The following is an 18,750-nucleotide window of genomic DNA, read 5'->3' as shown; positions in this document are numbered from 1 at the left end:
TGCACTTCCTTGTGAAAAAAACCCCCCTGCAATTCCTTTGGACCATGAAGCTGCCAGATTCAAGGGAAGTAAAATCGGTCACAAACAACATTCTACCCCAGGTCTTAAAAGGTAGAAAGGCAGCAAAAATATGTTTTAAATAAATAAAAATAAAAAGTGAGGTACAGGAAGTTTTTGGAGGTTCCCCACTGCACAATTGGGTCTGACTTCAGCAGGCACCTCAGAACTTGGCCATAGTTTTTCTGGGGAGAGGCTGCCAGGGGGAGGGAAGGAGGGCAGACAAAGATAGGTTAACTGTGGGTGGGGAAAGAGAGAAGGAAATGGGGAAAGGAAATAGTGGGAGAGAATAAACTGAGATGTCCAGTTCCAATCCTTGTGGGTCCCTTATCATTGTTTCTAGCAGTGAATCGCAAGAACAGTCATCACAAGGAAACAACTCAGCTGTATCCAGATAATAGTTTAATGTGAGCTGCACTTCTCAATTATGCCTCCTAAAGTCAGGTGAGTTTGTTTTGCGCCTAGATGTGCAGAGGTGAATAACCACAGGGCACGTCTTGGAATTAAAATGGGCCACAGCCCTTTTTATTGAAGCAGAAGCTGGGCAAACAAGAGGAGCACATTCGTTCAGCAGCCAGTCAGCACCCATGGCTGAACCCGAGCACCAGCCCCCTTCCTGCTGGAGCGTCGGGCTCAATTGCAGAGGCCTCTGTGGCATGCGCTATGAGCCCCCCCAAGCCTCTTATGGAGTCCCCTAACCACAGTGAGGTCCAGCACGCAACCTTGGCCTCCCCATAAGGATGTGCTCCTCTGCCCAAACCTCCACAGAGCTGACCCACAGAACAGTGACCAACTCCCTCCCTGCAGGCTGGTCTAAGTTTGATAAAGTGTTCGTCAAGCCCTGATGTATAGGGGCAACTGACAGAGGGTCTGAAATCCCTGGCATTGCCGTACCACCGCCAAAAGACCCTGACCAGGGAATAATATAAGGGAAGGGGCCACCCCCAGGGGTGTGGTGGGCTGCGTAAGTTGGGCCCGGGCTTCCCATGGCCTGTAATGAATGCACAGGCATACTACAACCCGACCACACCATCACCAGTGGCAGGGAGGTGAAGCTTGGAGATAATTGTGCAGCAGCCAGTGAAGAGGTTGATGAAACCATGGGGGGAGGCTTGCCGTGGAGCCACCGGTTCCTGAGCCCTTCAGGCAGTGAGGGGAAGGTACGCCATTGGTCATACACCCAGCCCCAAAAGATAATGCATAGTACGGGGCTTGGATATGCCACCAGACTGAACTCCCAGGGTTCCACTCGCTGCACCCTCCCCCACTGAGGCCCGCGCCATTTGAGTGACTACGCGGCCCCCTCTGCGTTTCTTCGGCGCCATATGCTGACTGAACCACTTCCCAAGCAAACAGTAAGAGGAAATGTGGGAGGGGAAGATACCTCTAGTCCACAGGTACAAAAAAACTTTACTTGCAAGCGTCAACTTGCCCTCTCAGACGGCCTAGCTCCCCAAAAACAGCAAGTGCCATTTCAGTTTGCTCCAGGTGTCAAAGAAGACTGGAGCAACCACGTGCTGCCTAATATTTAGGGAGTGTGCTTGCCCTCTTTGGCGCCGTACCAACGCCAGCATCAGGTTGGTATGGCTCACAGTCACCAGCCGCCCAGGGCATGCATGCTCACTGTTCCGGAGCTCACCATGTGCCCGGCTCCCTGTCGCAATTATGGCCTAGTTGACTCCACTGCTGTTATTTATTTTGCCTGTCTGCATATGGCATCAAATACCTCTTGATGAAACAGGAGCTTTGTGTATATGAAAGAATCAACCAGTGAAGTTTGCTCATGTTTTCTTCCTGTTCGAGTAAGTTAGTTTGCTGTTAAACAAATGCTCTATCACGCATAAATATTTATGTCTTTGAAGAAGTCAGATACTTTAATTAGGAACTACACCTATAACTGGATTGGTCTTAATTGAATCTTTGAGCTAGACAAAGCCAAAGTCTTAAATGGTTTGTAACACAACTATATTTGACTGGTAGTGAATGTTTTGTTTTCCTTTCAACAAGTAAACATACTCTTTTATCCTCTTAGTCTTAAATGACTTAATGTTAGTTAAGGAGGCTAAACTTCCAATTAAAGTGAAGGAAATGCTCAATTTGTTCATCAAAAGCAGGAAGAGCCCCCACCCCCCAAAAGGAAGATTTCACACCTTGCTTTATTTGCTAGCCTTATTGGTTGTTTATAGAAGGGTTCCAAGTAAGTAATGATTTTCCATGCGGATTCCAGCAAAACCTTTCTATGTGGATTTAACGCTATTCTTGTAACAAAATAGATAATTGATTAGGAAATAGGCAATTCCCTCAAACTGGGCTTAATTTCTCTCACAAACATCTATGGTCAACTCATGAAAATTTCAAAAGACTAAATATCTTTGGTTGCAAGATTTCTTTTCCCATTTAGTTTACAGCTATTTCTGCTTCTATTGCAAGCAACAATGGCTGGAATTATGGATAGGAACGGCATCAGTGGGGAAATGTCTAGTCAACTTATAACTAAAAATGCCCACCAGGATAACTAAACTTGAACCCTAGAATGGCAGGACATCACTTATACATTCCCCCCCCCCAAAAAAATGATGTCCTTTCATCAGTAAAATAAAGCCCTGCATTCCCTCCCTCCCCGGATTCCACCAGTACTTGTGCTCCAGACTACTGAGATTACATCCTCTGGAGGAAATTGAAGTTTCAAAGGGCAGATTCTATCAGATCACATCCCTTCAAGCATTCTGGTCTCCCCAAATTCCACCCTCTGGCAGGGGATGATGGGAACTGTAGTCCATAACATCTGGAGGGCCGCGAGTTTGACACCTGTACTCTACAGGCACCACTTCCAAATATTCAGGAATTTTCCAAGCTGGAGTTGGCAACCCTAATATTGGCAGAGGAAGTCAGTGCTAGCTCAAACCTGTGAGGAAGATTAGTGAAAACTAGATACTCTGTTTCCCCGAAAATTAGACATCCCCTGAGAATAAGACGTAGTAGAGGTTTTGCTGAAGTGCTAAATATAAAACGTCCCCCGAAAGTAAGACGTAGCAACGATTTTGTTTGGAAGCATGCCCGTCGAACAGAACACCAGAGCATGCAGCTGTGGAGCGGAAAAATAAGACATCCCCTGAAAATAAGACATAGCGCATCTATGGGAGCAAAAATTAATATAAGACACTGTCTTATTTTCGGGGAAACACGGTATCTGTACTGTTCCCAGCTACAAATTAATGAACTTGCCTATTCCTGCTCCTCATCAGGCAGCTGGGGAAGGAGCCTGGCCTGGCTGAAACAACCAAGCTATCATCCTTTTTGCACAGCACAAATAAAATATCTCAAGGACATTAAAAGAAGCGTTTTGGGGAGGAAGTTCATACAGCTTTTCCCCAAGATGTCTTCAGGACATTTCATTTCTGCTCAACCTGTTTTTTTTTTTTTTTTTTTGGGGGGGGGGGGGTTAGAAAACACTAAACTAGCAATCTTTTTCACCCCAAGTCATTGTCATCCTATTTTCCCTTGCCTGGGCAGAACAAGGAAGCATTTCATTTTTCCCGCCCAACTTATAAGCTTTCTACTTTCATTCCCCCCCCCCCCGCCATCTTCTGCCACTCATTTCAAGTTGTCATAGCTTCGAAGTCACGTCAAAAAAATTTAAAAATGGAAAAATTATACATTGCCAAAATCGGCAAGAAAAGCTGAGTTCATTCAATCATGTCATTTATTGACTTAAAAGGCAGGCAGCCATGATGCCAGCAGAGTAAACATCCCAGAAGATCTTCAACAAAAGACAGGCAGCACAAAGGAATCAAGTGGCAGAAAATGGCGGGTGGAAGAAAATGAAAGTAGAAAGCTTGTAAATGGACGAGAACAATAAAATGCATGTCTCCTCAAATGTTTTCTTTTTGTCCATGCTATTGGGACAAAAAAATGAGGAGACAGGTTTTTTTAGACATCCCCCAGGATATCTTATTTAGACACAGAATTCCAGAGTTATTCTCAATCAAATAATAGCCTCCTCATATCACATAACTCAAAAAGCCCACAAATTTCACAAATAATTGGAGGTGCTTTTTTCAAACCAAAGCCCATCATAGAACCATAGAGTAGAAGGGCCCATATCTCTAGTCCAACCTCCTGCTCATTGCAGGCTCAGTCTAAAGCAAATGTTTGTCCAGCTGCTGCTTGAAGACCACCAGAGAGTAGGAGCACACCATCTTACTAGGTTGCTGACTCCACTGCTGAACTACTTTTATTGTTTAAAAAAATCCAAATGTCCAGTCTTTTTCACTCTGGAGAATCAACTCAATATGCACGATAAAGTGTATGTATAAAGTACCATGAAGTCACAGTCAACTTAGGGTGACTTTTTAGGGTTTTCAAGGGGTTTCAATATTCAGAGGTAGTTTGTCATTGTCCTCCTCTACATAGCAATGCTGGAGTGCCTTGGTGGTCTCCTATCATAATACTAAGTAGGTTTGACCCTGCTTAGCTTCCAAGATCTAACAAGACCATGCAGGCTTCCGAGAACTGACAAGACCAGGGCAAGATCAAGCACACACTCTCTTTAAACCTCTTTATCTCTCCCCCTCACCCTTCTCTGAACCTCCTTCTCTCTTTCCCTTCTCAGACAAGCAGAATCATTTCCCAAGCTTTGGAATAGGCCTACCATCCTCTAGGTAGGGCCTGGCAATTTCCCAGAATTACAGCTGATCTCGACTACAGAGACTAGTTCCCCTGGTGAAAATGGCTGCTTTGTAGGGTGCTATAACATTGCACTCAAAAGTAAGCTTTCCTTGAGCTCCAACCCAAAATTGCCAGGAATTTTTCAGCCTAGAGTTACTACCATACTTCTGCCCCACCTGAATCCCTTTTGTAGGCTGTCTGCGGTTGTCAGTTCTGTCCCTGTAGTCTTGACCAATGGGATCTCCCTCCTACCTTTCCACAGTTTTCCTGATCTTCACCATTGCTATTCTTTCTACCTTTACAGTCCCTCTGTTCTAAAAACCATGCCTTTTAAGGCTCCTCTTCTCACATCACAACACTTAGGGGGGGGGGGATTTCTCCGTGTAACTTAAAAATATTAGTCTTGAGTGGGCAATTTTGCAGCTCATGCAATGAATGCATTAATCATCTAAATCCAGTTTAAATACTTTTCCTTTTCTACCTTGTCCTTATCCTCTGCAGTAAATAAAAATGATTGTATTGAATTACAATTGCCTCTTCTTCATTTCCTCCAATATTGCTTCCAAATTCACTAATGTATACATAGACTTTTAAAATCCTTTAACTAGAGCCAAGGCAAGTTATGTGTGAATGTTATGGCCATTGGGGTGCTGTGTGATTTCCGGGCTGTATGGCCGTGTTCTAGCAGCATTCTCTCCTGACGTTTCACCTGCATCTGTGGCTGCATCTATGCCAGCCACAGATGCAGGCGAAACGTCAGGAGAGAATGCTGCAAGAACATGGCCACACAGCCCGGAAATCACACAGCACCCCAGTGATTCCGGCCGTGAAAGCCTTCGACAATATGCTGTGGGCATTCATTCCCTGGTTCATGGTCACCAAGGCATTATTGTGTTTTAAAAATATAATAGAAAGTGGTAAAAACTTTGTTGTGCTTTTTGGCAAACCCTCTTCCATGTCTTCTATCAGGGTAACAAGTTGGCATCTATGAGTCATCACGTAGGATTACCAGTACCTTGTTTGCGGTGGGTTATTTTCTCTTTGCATGTGAAGGTTGCCTGCTCTAACCAGCCATCAGTCTCACTTATCACAAGCAGATGCTGTAATTGTTCATGAAACAACAATGCCAGTTTGTGGCATTGAGATTCTGAGCTTTTGCTTGTGGCAAAATGGGTGTCATCACAAGAAGCCAGGCACTATGAACAGAGGGAGAATATGCCACCGCAAACAGGGCTGCTTCAGTGCAGTGACCCTGAATGCTCATCTATTAGACGAAATTTACAAGGGCTGATCCTCGAAACTCAGCTGTTTCTGTGGAAGAAAGCCCAAGGAACGCTGTAAATGTCCTGGGCTCTTGTATTATTTAGCACTGTGATGTTCCCCCCACCCTTCCCTTACAGTCCTTTTGTGCACACAGATGTTTTAATTATCAAGAAAAGAGAGCAGATTATTCTGGCCATATGTCTCCATTCCACATAAATAAGGATTGTCAAGGGCCCACTGTAGTTTCACAGGATAGTCAATGATCCCACGGACACTAAAGCTGTCGGGCCAGATAAGCATCTTCTCTCCTTCAGTGAGCATGCTAATTCAAGGAACGCCGAGACTGATATGCCATGAAAACATTCCATCTAGAAACAATTAGGTTCACATGCTGCAAGAAATTGTCCCTTCAGGAATTTGGGTGCCGGCTTGATTTGAAACATTAGCAAAGAGAGGGTGAAAGCCTACTTTGTGTGTGTGTGTGTGGGGGGGGGGGTGCATATGAGGTTCAGTTTTGATCTCTGCCATTTCAAGCTGAAGAATACCAGGTGGAGTGGCCCCTTGAGATGCTAAGGATTTCAAAGAGCTTCTGCCTCCAAGGACTAATTTTATGTGCAATGTTGAGGTTCAGTGATACAGTCCGGTCCAAATAATGGCCACGATTATGGGGGATTGCTAACACTTAGTGAGGCTTTTAAAATTGTTAATAGCAACCAAGTTTTCCCTGCAGGGCAAAAAGCTTCAAAACAGTCATTTAAATTGGGAAAGCATCATAGGTAGGGTTGCCAACTGGCCCACAGAAAAATGTCCTATCCCGTTGCTAACTTAAATGTGTGGAAATAGCTTTTCATGGCATGGAGGTAAATCACACCCCCTGGCAAATGATATCCTGTTAAACCATCAATCAAAAGGGCACAACAGTTTTTTTTTTTTCTCCAGGCAGTTGCCAACTCTAATCACACTCCTGGTCAATTTACTTCCTTACATATTTATAACTTTTACATCCCACTTTTCTGTCAAATCAGGAATCCCGTCAGCTGTCATTTAATACTAGCATAACAAAATTACTTTATGTTTGCGTATGATTTTGATGTCAAATCACAGCTGACATTTATTTATTTGTATGTATTTTAGCCTGTCCTATACCCAAAGGTCTCTGGTTGGGTCAGAACATAAAATAAAAGTCATAATACAAACCTAAAAACAATTACAATATAGCAATAAAACTTATAATATATAAAAGCTACCAAAATAATAAAATTTATTAAAATTCATAAAACCTGTTTAAAATTCATAAAACCTATTTAAAATTCAAATTGCCAAAGGGGAAAACTATCTCTTCAGCCAAAGGTCAGGGAAAATAAGTATGTCTACTCATTTTCTAAATGCATACAAGGAAGATGCTTGATGAACCTGTGTGTGGGGGGGATAGAAGGTTCCACAATCTTGGGGTCACCACCGAAAAAGCCTTGTTTCAGGTCTCCACCTTTTTTTACTGCTGAAGGCAGTGGTACTATCTGAAGGGCTTCATCTGCTGATTTTTAGGCAGAGGCAGGTTGATATGGTAGAAGGCATTCCTTTGCATACCTGGGACCCAAGTCATTTAGGGCTTTGTAAGTCAAAGATATTTGAATTGGACCCAGTAGCAAATTGGCAGTTAGTGCAGTTCTTCTAAGAGTGGTGTGATATACATCCAGCCAGCAACTCCCATTAGAATTCTTGCTGCCATGTTCTGCACTGTTGCAACTTTCAAACCATGTTCATGGGCAGCCCCACGTAAAGCGCATCACAATAATCCAATCTGGAGGCTACTAGAGCATAGATTACTGCAGGGCGCTATTTTGGCTAGTTGGCAGACCAGACAGCGCTGGGAATAGGTACTCCTGGCAACCACCTCCACCTGAGCTTCAAGTGTCATAGCAGAGTCCACGTGCACCCCCAGATTTCACTGGGTATTGCCATGGCCTTGTAGTTTTAGCTCCTAACATTTTCACCTGCATCTATGGATGCCATCTTCAGAGGCATGTCACTTTGAGCTGTATTTCTCTCAAGGCCCCACATCAGCCAGTTGATTCCAGCCATGAAAACCTTTAACAGCATATAGGAGTAGTCCTGTTCAACAACTGAAAAGGCTATGTTGGGGATCTGAATCCATGTGGATCCCAACCAAACTGGGGCTGCAGCAAGGTAAGGAATCTATCAAGTAAGATTGACAGAAAGCCTGAGAGGATCTGTTTTGACTGATAGGATCTTTTTTGCCAGAAGCAGGGGTCTTCTAAGGGATTTGGATGATCAAAGAAGCAAGGCACTTTTCCAACAAAAATGAAGTTTAATTTAGGAAAATAGTCCACGACATAAACAAAGACAGCAACAACACCTCTCTTAAGCTCAGAGAAGCTTCCTACAGCGACAGCCATGCATCTGAGCCTGGTTCCACAGCACTACACATTCTACAGGTTACCAACTTAAAAGGTAAAATGAATGGATATCAGGAGTGGAGGAAGGGAAAACATCATGGTATAGCCCAATATCATCAGATCCTAGAAGCTAAGCAGGGTTGGTATTTGGAACGGAGATCACCAAGGAAGGCATTGCAGAGGAATGCCTCTCCTTCTCACTTGCCTGGAAAGCCCCTCACTGGTTGCAACTGGAAAGAACTTTACACACATGCATCAGGAGTGGAGCCTTTTATATCAAAGTAGACTGCCTGCAAAATTCCCTGCTCAAACATATTCACCTGATGTCTTTTTTAATATCTTGGAACTAGGTGAAAACTACCGAGTTGAATCCAGCCAGGTTCTCTCCGGATAAAAATGGGAATAGGGTGATTGTGTTGGGGATCATGGGACCTATATGGACAAAACTATATGGAATGAATGAGAATTTGATTAAATTGAGCAAAATAGATGGCCAACCCATTGTATTTTCCCAAATCCTTGATACATTCTGATGCTACTGCTCTTTGAACTGAACTTGAAAGATGTTTTTCAGCTTCATATTTTGTTTTGGTTTTTAAAACATTCATGCAGTCTGCAGTGAACATCCACATGATGGAAAGGCAGGATATAAAAGCTTACATAAATAATATTATTATAGCAACAGAAGGAAAATATTTAGAAGCAATACACACCAACCTTGAGTCTGCAAATAATAATGCAAGAACAAATGAAGTGCTACTTAAAATTGAAAAGAACAGTGTAAAAACTGAATAAGCCTTCCTGGATGAAAGTGAAAATTTGATAAAATTAAAAGGCAATAATTAAATGTAAAGGAACACATCTATAACATATAGCTTTAGTCCACCTTAGAAATTAACTGCTACACAATATCAAATGCTGCAGTTATATTCAGAATGATAACCTAAAACTCAGCTAAACCCTCTCCCCTTTTCACAGGGCTTTTGATATTTATTGCTCTTTAAAGCTACACAAATTAAGGGGATAGCAACAGCAATAATTAAAATGGAAAGTTTCAGGTTGCAGAATGATTGCCAAAAGTTCAGGAAGAAAAGCTTACATAGTTGGCTCAAAGACTTAATGGTTTCTAATTCAACAAAAATCCATCGGCTCGGTACAAGAAACACGACACAGTTGAAGACATAATATTATGCAGAGGAAATTGCACATATACCTTAACAGCCTCTTATGGCTTCAGTCTACAGGAAATGGGTAAGAAGGCTACGATAAGCAGCTGTGAAATGTGCTGTGGATCCCTTGGTCATCCACACAGTCAGCCCATGACTGTTTCAGTCCCCTTGTCAGTAAAATTTGTCACCAGGGCTGCCTAGAGCCACCATGGACTTCCAGCCAAAGGGATAACCCTCCTCAAACATTTTAAGAGCTTTTAAAGAAACTCAAAATTGTGAATAGAGGGAAAGGCAGAAAGAAAGGACTGTGCAAGCAGTAAGAAAAGATAAATAAGCCACCCTGAACTCACACAATCTTTTTCTTCATAAGACTCGCTCAGCATGGCAAATGAAAGAGAGGATATCTTCATAAACATGGATTGAAGAAAAGAGAAAATGAAGGGGGGAGGCTCTCTAGGGATCAAAATTCTTTTAATGTTTTGCTCTACTGTAAAATATAACAAGTCTTCTATTACCAAAGGCAGAGTTGCCAATCTCCAGGTAACACCTGGATTTCTCCTGCTGTTACAATTGACCTCCAGTTCCCTGGAGAAAATGGCTACTTTGGATGGTGGACTCTATAGCATTCAACCCTGCTGAAGTTTCTCCCCATCCCAACCCTGCCTTACCCAGGCTCCACCCCCAAATCTCCAGGTATTTCCCAATTCAGTGCAAGCAACCCTAGCAACAGAAAAGCACTCTCTATGGCCCTTTTCGCACAGCGGAAAGGGTGCCTCTCCACTGGCAGAAATTATGCCGGTGGAGGGTTGGGAGCCATTCGCGACGGAGTGTAGCGAAAGCAGCCCTCGCTGAAGTCGGGCGCGAAAGAGGTAGCTTCAAGACGAGCCGCCTTCTTTCATGTTTCCTTGATATTTCGCCCTTCAGCCGTTGAAGTTGTTAGGACTTCGCTCCAGGCTGCCCTTCGACCACTGGATGTCGGAGGGCAGCGTGGGCGGGTCCCTGACGGCTTCCAGAGCACACTGGAGGACGGATGAGTGGAGGGGATGGGGAAAGCGCCGTCTTCCCAGCGGTGCGGTTCGCACCGCACCGATGGGAAGACGGTGTTTTAGCATAACCACGCTAAATGAGAGAGGTTATTAGGAGCGGCTTCACGCCGCTCCTAGGCGGCCAGGACAGTGCTGCTGCAATCCAGCAGCGCCTCCTGTGTGAACAGCTGCCCAGGGACGGCATTTTTGCTGTCCTTGGGCCGCTGTAAATAGCCTGTGCGGAAAGGACCCATGATTCAAATATAGCAGAGGGTTAAAGTGTATAATTTTGGATTTCTGGAAAGGTCTTTAGCTACTGCTGAGGCTTTGAAGTTTCAACTATTGACCCTGTGATCCAGATTCTTTAGGATCAAGCCAATGCAGACCCCTTGGGGTGCGGGTGGGGGGTCATATGTAGCAACCCAGACCAACCAGAATTATCCTAGCTGCCTCTATGGCACTACAGGATACTGATCACTGTTGATCTCATACAAATCCTGTATCTGGCTGGTCATTCTTCAGCAGATGTAGGACCTCTAATTCCAACCTTTCACCTACAATCATGAGAGCAAGAAATCTTAATTATGAAGTGGAAAGCTAAATTTGTGGGGGTACTAACTCTGGGTGGCCATAATTTGCTCCTTTCACTACAAGCTGGTTTAGAATCCTGATTCCTTAGCAACAGAACAAACCAGAGTTGGTTGATTTACCCAATATGGACATCCCAGCAAACTGCAATTTCAATTTGTCCAAATATTTGCATCATTTCAGAGAGGGAGGAGAGTATATGCAAGGACTTCTGGCCACATGGCTGTCATAAATAAGCTGAGGTTTGCTTATGTGGACCAAACACAGTACTGGGTTCAAACCAGTCCCTCCACACTTTTCTTGCATGCATGCCTTCATTCTCAAATTGGCAGGTTGCTAAAGAAACTAGCTGATCAGGCTGAGAGTACAATCAAACTTCCTGAACTCTAAAGATAATTGATGGGAAAAAAGCATTATTTCCATCAGCAGTTATTTAAACAGGAGATCTAGAGTTTTGCAGAATACCGGTGCTTCTCTATTATTCAACAAGCTAATACTATCTGCACCAGAATATATTAAATAAAATGTATGGATGATAGAGACTGGAATGCTACAGTTCATAACTACAATTAACCACTATTAATTAAACGATGAAAGATAAACGAGCCATGAGATCCATTTATTCCTAGGTTGGGAGTATTTAAATTCATAGTAGGATGCTAGCCCATTTTTCACTGCACTGAATTAAAGTGCATGCGATTCAACAACTAATTCTGCAGAAGATGTTGGCATAACATTAAGAGCTTCATTTTGAATTCTCAACATTCAGACAAGGTAGAAGTGAGCCTGAGCTGACCATGACTGAAAAACTTCAACAACTGTAAGTTGGGCAAAATTAGGGTCACCAACCACAGTTTGGAACCCCTGGGAACATTTTCAAGTGGGGACAACTGTGCCAGCATCATGCCAGCATGTGATATCACTTCTGGCAGAAACTAGAAGAGACATCATGGTGTCAAGGGGATGCTCTTGGGTTCGCATAAACATTATGGTTAAACCATAGATTTTCTGGCAAATACTAGAGCATCTCCCAGTGTTATGCCACTTTTGGTTATCACTGGAACTGACATCACACACCAGCATGATACTGGCACAAACCCCATTAACTTCAATTTTTCTCCTTCCAGTTTTTCAAGAGCTGGTGGGCAATGACAAGGATTTCGGGGGGGGGGTATCCTTTCATAGCAAGATCTGGCAAGCCTAGGCAAAGTATTAACCTATATTGTTAATATTTTATTGTGCAGAAATGTTTCTTATTCTGTACCTGAAAATCTTGAACAAATTCCCATCAGCAGTAGATCAACAAGGGAGCTGCCCAAGGCCACATCCAGTTAGCCAGCTGACTTCCCTGTTCCTGCTCCCTGTCATGATACACAGTAGCTAACAATTCTTCCCTCCTCGTTCCCCAGGTGTCTTGAAACGCAACTTAGCCAGTCATGTGTGGGAGTTTGGGAAGCACTTTTATGCATGTCTTCAACCAACCATTCCAACCAACAACTAAATGAGAACAAGGTCTTCAAGAAGAAAACAGCATTGGCTGGTATGGCCCACTGGTGGCAGGAAGATGAAGGACAGATGAAGAGAGGGGCAAAGAAAGCAATGCACAGGTAAAGGTGCTGGGTGAAACAATGGCAGCAAAGATGAGAAAGACTCTGCAAAGGAAGTCAATGGGCAAACCACCTCTTCTTTTCACCTTTTCCCCCCCCACTTGCCCTGAAATCCCCTTGTTGGGGCTGCCATTAAGTTATCTGACATCTTTGATTATATACTTAACCTGTGTTTCACAGAGCTCACACACAGGAAACAAGGAAGATGCCTTATGTATTGTTGAAGGCTTTCACAGCCGGAATCACTGGGGTGCTGTGTGGTTTCCGGGCTGTATGGCTGTGTTCTAGCAGCATTCTCTCCTGATGTTTCGCCTGCATCTGTGGCTGTCATCTTCAAGATGCCAGCCACAGATGCAGGTGAAATGTCAGGAGAGAATGCTGCTAGAACACGGCCATACAGCCCGGAAACCACACAGCACCCCAAGATACCTTATGTTGAGAGATCATCTATCAAGGTCAGTATTGTCTACTGTCACTGGCAGTGGCTCTCCAAGGCCTCAGATCCCTTCCCACTTGATATTTCTATCTGAAGATTAAGGAAGGTTTCTTAATCTAGGAACCTTTTTCAAAACTACACGAAACAGCCTTATCCTGAATCAGACCACTGGTCCATCAAGGACAGTCTACTCAGACGGCCAGCAGCTTGTCAAAACCTTTCACACCTTCTCCCTGATCCTTTAAGCAGGATATAGCAGGGACTGAAGCTGAGATTTCTGCCTGCCAACCAGATACCCTACTACTAAACCACGGACAAAGATTTTTTCCCCCTTTATTGGTCCATTGCAATGGAATCTTTCAACTGTTGGAGTGTGAGCCTTCAAAAGAATGAAGAATGAAATGAAGTGGATATGGAAAACAAAGAAAGTAAAAGTATGTCTGGACTGATGGCATTTCACCTCCGTTCTTGTTCCATTATCTTCACCAGCTTGAGCAAATGTAATTCCAACCAACAACTAAATGAGAACAAGGGCCATTGGCTCACAGTGTCCAAAAAACCACTTGGAACATATGGGGTCTAAAGTGGAGCATATGGGTACTGCCCTAAAATACATGGCTGGCCATATGCTTCTGGATCCTGGCTCAAAAGAAAATCCTTTTCTTCCTCCCTCTAGCTTTGACTAGGTCATGAATCAGCTGCTGTCCAACATCTTGTGCCACTGGGCAAGTTTGCTTTTAATTAGTACAGTGAGTTTCAGCACAGTGTGAGGAGAATCCCAGGTAGAAACTGCACAGATGGCTTTCCCCGGATAGGTAGGGACTGGAGCTGTGTGTCCTCCTTGCCCTTCTCCTATCTGGATCTTCTGTTTTATCTTACCAAGTTCATTTGCCTATCTTTCCTTATCCTTATCTTCCATTTTCATAAAAAAAACCCACAATTCCCTCGACCTATAGAGTTGACCTGTGAACCCACAGGAAACATCTAACAAGCTGTTAACATTGCCCCGAAATGGTATCTAACCAGCTAACAGATCATCTTTAGCCTCTTCCTACCGCAAGCCCTTCCTTATGCTTCATCAGCCTTGACCGACCCCATCTGCCCATAGATATCGAGCATATGCTACATGCCTGCTGTTGCCCTGCTGGAAGTGGCTTTTTGCAGCTCTTTTAGTATCTGTCATATGAGAGCCGTCTGGTTAGCAGCCAGGGACTTATGATCACTGAAGTGTAGGCTAGGAAGACGAGGGTCATAGGAAACAGCAAACAGAATGGTGTCTTCTCTGGTACGCATGATTACTCCTCATTTTAAGAGCAAAGACCTAGAAAACTCAAAGTTTAAGGTTTTCTCAGATTGTTTTACAACAGAGTCCTAAGCATCTTTAGACCAGAAGCAGCCTGACTTTCTGTTCTCCTCTCTCTTTGATAACTAGCAATATGAGACATGAACATAAGAACATAAGAACTAGCCTGCTGGATCAGACCAGAGTCCATCTAGTCCAGCACTCTGCTACTCGCAGTGGCCCACCAGGTGCCTTTGGGAGCTCACATGCAGGAGGTGAAAGCAATGGCCTTCTGCTGCTGCTGCTCCTGAGCACCTGGTCTGCTAAGGCATTTGCAATCTGAGATCAAGGAGGATCAAGATTGGTAGCCATAGATCGACTTCTCCTCCATAAATCTGTCCAAGCCCCTTTAAAGCTATCCAGGTTAGTGGCCATCACCACCTCCTGTGGCAGCATATTCCAAACCAATCACACGTTGCGTGAAGAAGTGTTTCCTTTTATTAGTCCTAATTCTTCCCCCCAGCATTTTCAATGAATGCCCCCTGGTTCTAGTATTGTGAGAAAGAGAGAAAAATTTCTCTCTGTCAACATTTTCTACCCCATGCATAATTTTATGGACTTCAATCATATCCCCCCTCAGACGTCTCCTGTCCAAACTAAAGAGTCCCAAACGCTGCAGCCTCTCCTCATAAGGAAGGTGCTCCAATCCTTCAATCATCCTCGTTGCCCTTCTCTGCACTTTTTCTATCTCTTCGATATCCTTTTTGAGATGTGGCGACCAGAACTGAACACAGTACTCCAAGTGCGGTCGCACCATGGCTTTATATAAGGGCATGACAATCCTTGAAATTTCATTTCCTGTGCAAGCAGAATTCAGTGAAACAGAATGGGCAGGGGAAAGGGATCTGGAGTGCAGTGACATTATGACTTGCATTTCTAACACCACATATGATGGCAGAGGAGAGTGGGAAATATGCAACAGCTGTTTTCAGTGGCAATCATGCAATCACCATAATATCTTTTATTGGTTCTTTCCTTAGGTTTGTCCCATACACATAAACGGGTTAGGAATAATCAGGTTTCAGCCTTTCCATTTATATAAGCAGGAACATAAAAATAAGCACTGGGATGACAGAAATCTACTTCAGGACTTCTGTTTCCCAGACAAGGTTTCCATAGACACTGGCAAAGATGTGTCTGAGAGGTTTCTGACAGCTCCTCTAACTGGAGATGTCAGGTGCCCTTCAAGCAAAGATCCCTTTCTTGACCCCAATCTATCCACTATAGGGAAAGGAGTGTAAGAACTTGAATGCAAGCAGGATACTGCTCCTGCCAATTCTCAGTTAAAAATCAAGGAATAAATCTGAATTTTTAATTACGTAGACTGAATCACACTGGCGAGAATATCAACAACACTAAATGCCGCAATTTGAAAATCAAGATTCAGCAACTATGGGACAAACCAGCTGAGGTCACCCCAGTGGTAATCAGCACCCTGGACGCCCTTCCAAAAACACTAGGGCGGCACTTGAAACATCTTCAGATTGACAAAATCAACACCTGTTAGATTCAGAAAGCAACCCTGGCACAAATACTATGCCTTGAATTGTAATGAAAGACCAACAACCAGCTAAAGAAGTAGCGGCTATGATTTGGCTCTAATGGACACACAGAGACGGATAAATGATAAACCGATGTCTTCCAAAATGCAGGTAATCAGCAATTTTTGCTGCAATGCTAAGTATAGGAAGCAGGGCCCTTAGAGCGTCACATTGCAAGCCTCCTTCCTTCTGGAAGTTTTTTTCAACATATTTCAATTTCCTATATTTTCTATCACTTCATTATATTTAGAACTTTTAAAGTGCATTCCTAGTACAACCCCATCATCCTAATCACTCACTGAAATGAAGCTGAAGTATTTTGTGATCGCTTTGTGTGCACTCCTATCTCTGTGCAGGTAGAGTGGAAGGCAGGAAAATGATGGTTGGATGCTTTTGTCCACAGCAGTTAGTGTAGGACAGGGTGGGGATGTGTAGTAGGGCACTGGCTGTTTCCCTATGTGCCTTATTTAACTATACTTGTTTTAGGTTTATATCATTCACTTGGATGATTGATGTCTATTTCTCTTTTCTTTGAACAAAATCATGTGAATTGAAAATGCAGATTATAAAACTTCATGTAAAGGAGCAGCAGTGGCGTAGGAGGTTAAGAGCTCATGTATCTAATCTGGAGGAACCGGGTTTGATTCCCCGCTCTGCCGCCTGAGCTGTGGAGGCTTATCTGGGGAATTCAGATTAGCCTGTACACTCCCATACATGCCAACTGGGTGACCTTCAGCTAGTCACAGCTTCTCGGAGCTCTCTCAGCCCCACCCACCTCACAGGGTGTTTGTTGTGAGGGGGGAAGGGCAAGGAGATTGTAAGCCCCTTTGAGTCTCCTGCAGGAGAGAAAGGGGGGATATAAATCCAAACTCTTCTTCTTCTAAACCAACTAAATTCATATTTGGGAGGGACTCACAAACTCAAGTTTTTTTGTGTTTTTAGTCTTTTCTCTGAAAGGCAGGCTATTAATATAAAATAAACACACATACAAACAAACCCAAACTTGAAATGGGTTGGAAGGCAGAGAATATTTTCTTGACTGAGCTTCCATTCTTCCTCTGTTACAGGTATGTAGCCTGGGTGCAGAGAAAGTATGGATGGCACTGTGACATGTCACTCATGGCCCCATGAGCCAGACTACTGAGAGCATCACCGGCCTGGGATGCTGGCGCATCCTCTGGCGAGTTTCTCTTTGCCTGCTCGTTTCAGCTGAATTTGTTTGCATTTATTTTGTAAACCACTTTGAGTCCCCAGATGGGGAGAAAAGTGGGGTATTCGTTTCATAAATAAATAACTCCCATACACAATTTCCATAAATAAATAAATAGTTCAAAGTAAATACCCATGTCTCATGACAGGGTCCAGTGGCAATCACAATACCCCTCATAGGTCCATTAAAACTAAACTACCCAGTTTCCTCATTCAGATGCAATTGCCTTCCACTACATTTCAAGTAAACCATTTTGCCTTCCTGATGTAACATGTACACAGCAGAGGGCAAATCAGAGTTACTGCACAGGTAGCATGATATAGTTAGAAATAAGTCCTTTCTTTGCTTCTGGGGCTGGGAGGACAGTAGTGTTTTTCACCCCTGTCAGGCGCTGTAACTTGAGAGGGACATTCTGCAGATGCATATACATGCACAGGTTTACTATGTGTATAATATCCCTCATTAGCAGATGACTAGGGAAATAACATCCATGTTACCTTACTTTAGAAGAATCCAACAGCCGTGCACTGAAATAGTTTAATGATTACATTGTACTCCCTGACTTATGGGAAATATCAAAAAGTAGACATTCCCCCTCTCCTTGACAGCTAGTCAATTGAATTGCATATGCTCCTTGTAAAAGGAACAGCCCTGCTGGAAGACTCATATTATTCTGTACTTTGGACACAGTCTGCAATATCAATCACAATGCATTGTCAGCCAAAAAGCCTGGGGATGCCAAGAACTTCTATTTAAGGAAGACAGTAAGGAAGTCTGCCAGTACCTGACATTTTACATTTACCCAGTTTCAAGCTGAACATGGGGTTACGGGCATATGCCTGCTAAAATGTAGCATTGGGATTTAGGGTTTGAGAATAAGAGTCCCAGTTGTCATGGTGCCAGCTGTGGCCAGTAGTGTCTTTTACAAGTTTCAACTGGTTAGCCGGCTGCGGCCTTTCCTGAACAGAAAAGATTTGGTCACTGTAGTGCATCATGCCTTGGTTACATCTAGATTAGATTACTGTAATGCGCTCTGTGTGGGGCTACCCTACCTTTGCAAAGGATTTGCAAACTTCAATTGGTGCAGAGTGCTGCAGCAGGATGTTGACTGTGCATGGATCATATCAATTCAGTCTTGGCCTAACTACCCTGGCTCCCAATTGTTTCTGGACACAATTCATGCTGCTGGTTTTGACTATTGAAGCAATGAATGGTTTGGAACCAACTGATCTGATCGCTGCAGTCATCTTCCAAGGCTATGCTTTGAGTGCCCCCATCTTCTGAGATTAGGTGGGTGACAACTGAAGAGAGGGCCTTTTCATTCATGGCACCAAAAACCAGGCATTCTCCCCAGAGAGACTTATTTGTCCCCTTCTGTTGCAGCCTTTCATCAGCGGGTGAAATCTTTTTTGATTGGTTTGGTGTTT

The 18,750-nt window shown here is 43.6% G+C and overlaps 1 long non-coding RNA gene across 1 annotated transcript; it reads right to left on the bottom strand.

Moving 5' to 3' along the window:
- Nucleotides 1–548: 548 nt before the first annotated feature.
- LOC125432994 lies at nt 549–16,995 on the bottom strand. The gene is made up of 3 exons (XR_007244581.1): nt 16,984–16,995; nt 4,646–4,653; nt 549–648 (listed from the first exon to the last, which is right to left on the bottom strand). It is a non-coding gene; the product is annotated as an uncharacterized LOC125432994 (long non-coding RNA).
- Nucleotides 16,996–18,750: the final 1,755 nt, after the last annotated feature.

This window comes from Sphaerodactylus townsendi, linkage group LG05 (genome assembly GCF_021028975.2).
Source record: "Sphaerodactylus townsendi isolate TG3544 linkage group LG05, MPM_Stown_v2.3, whole genome shotgun sequence".
Lineage (NCBI taxonomy): Eukaryota > Metazoa > Chordata > Lepidosauria > Squamata > Sphaerodactylidae > Sphaerodactylus > Sphaerodactylus townsendi.
This window is presented reverse-complemented; position numbering and strand designations above follow the sequence as displayed.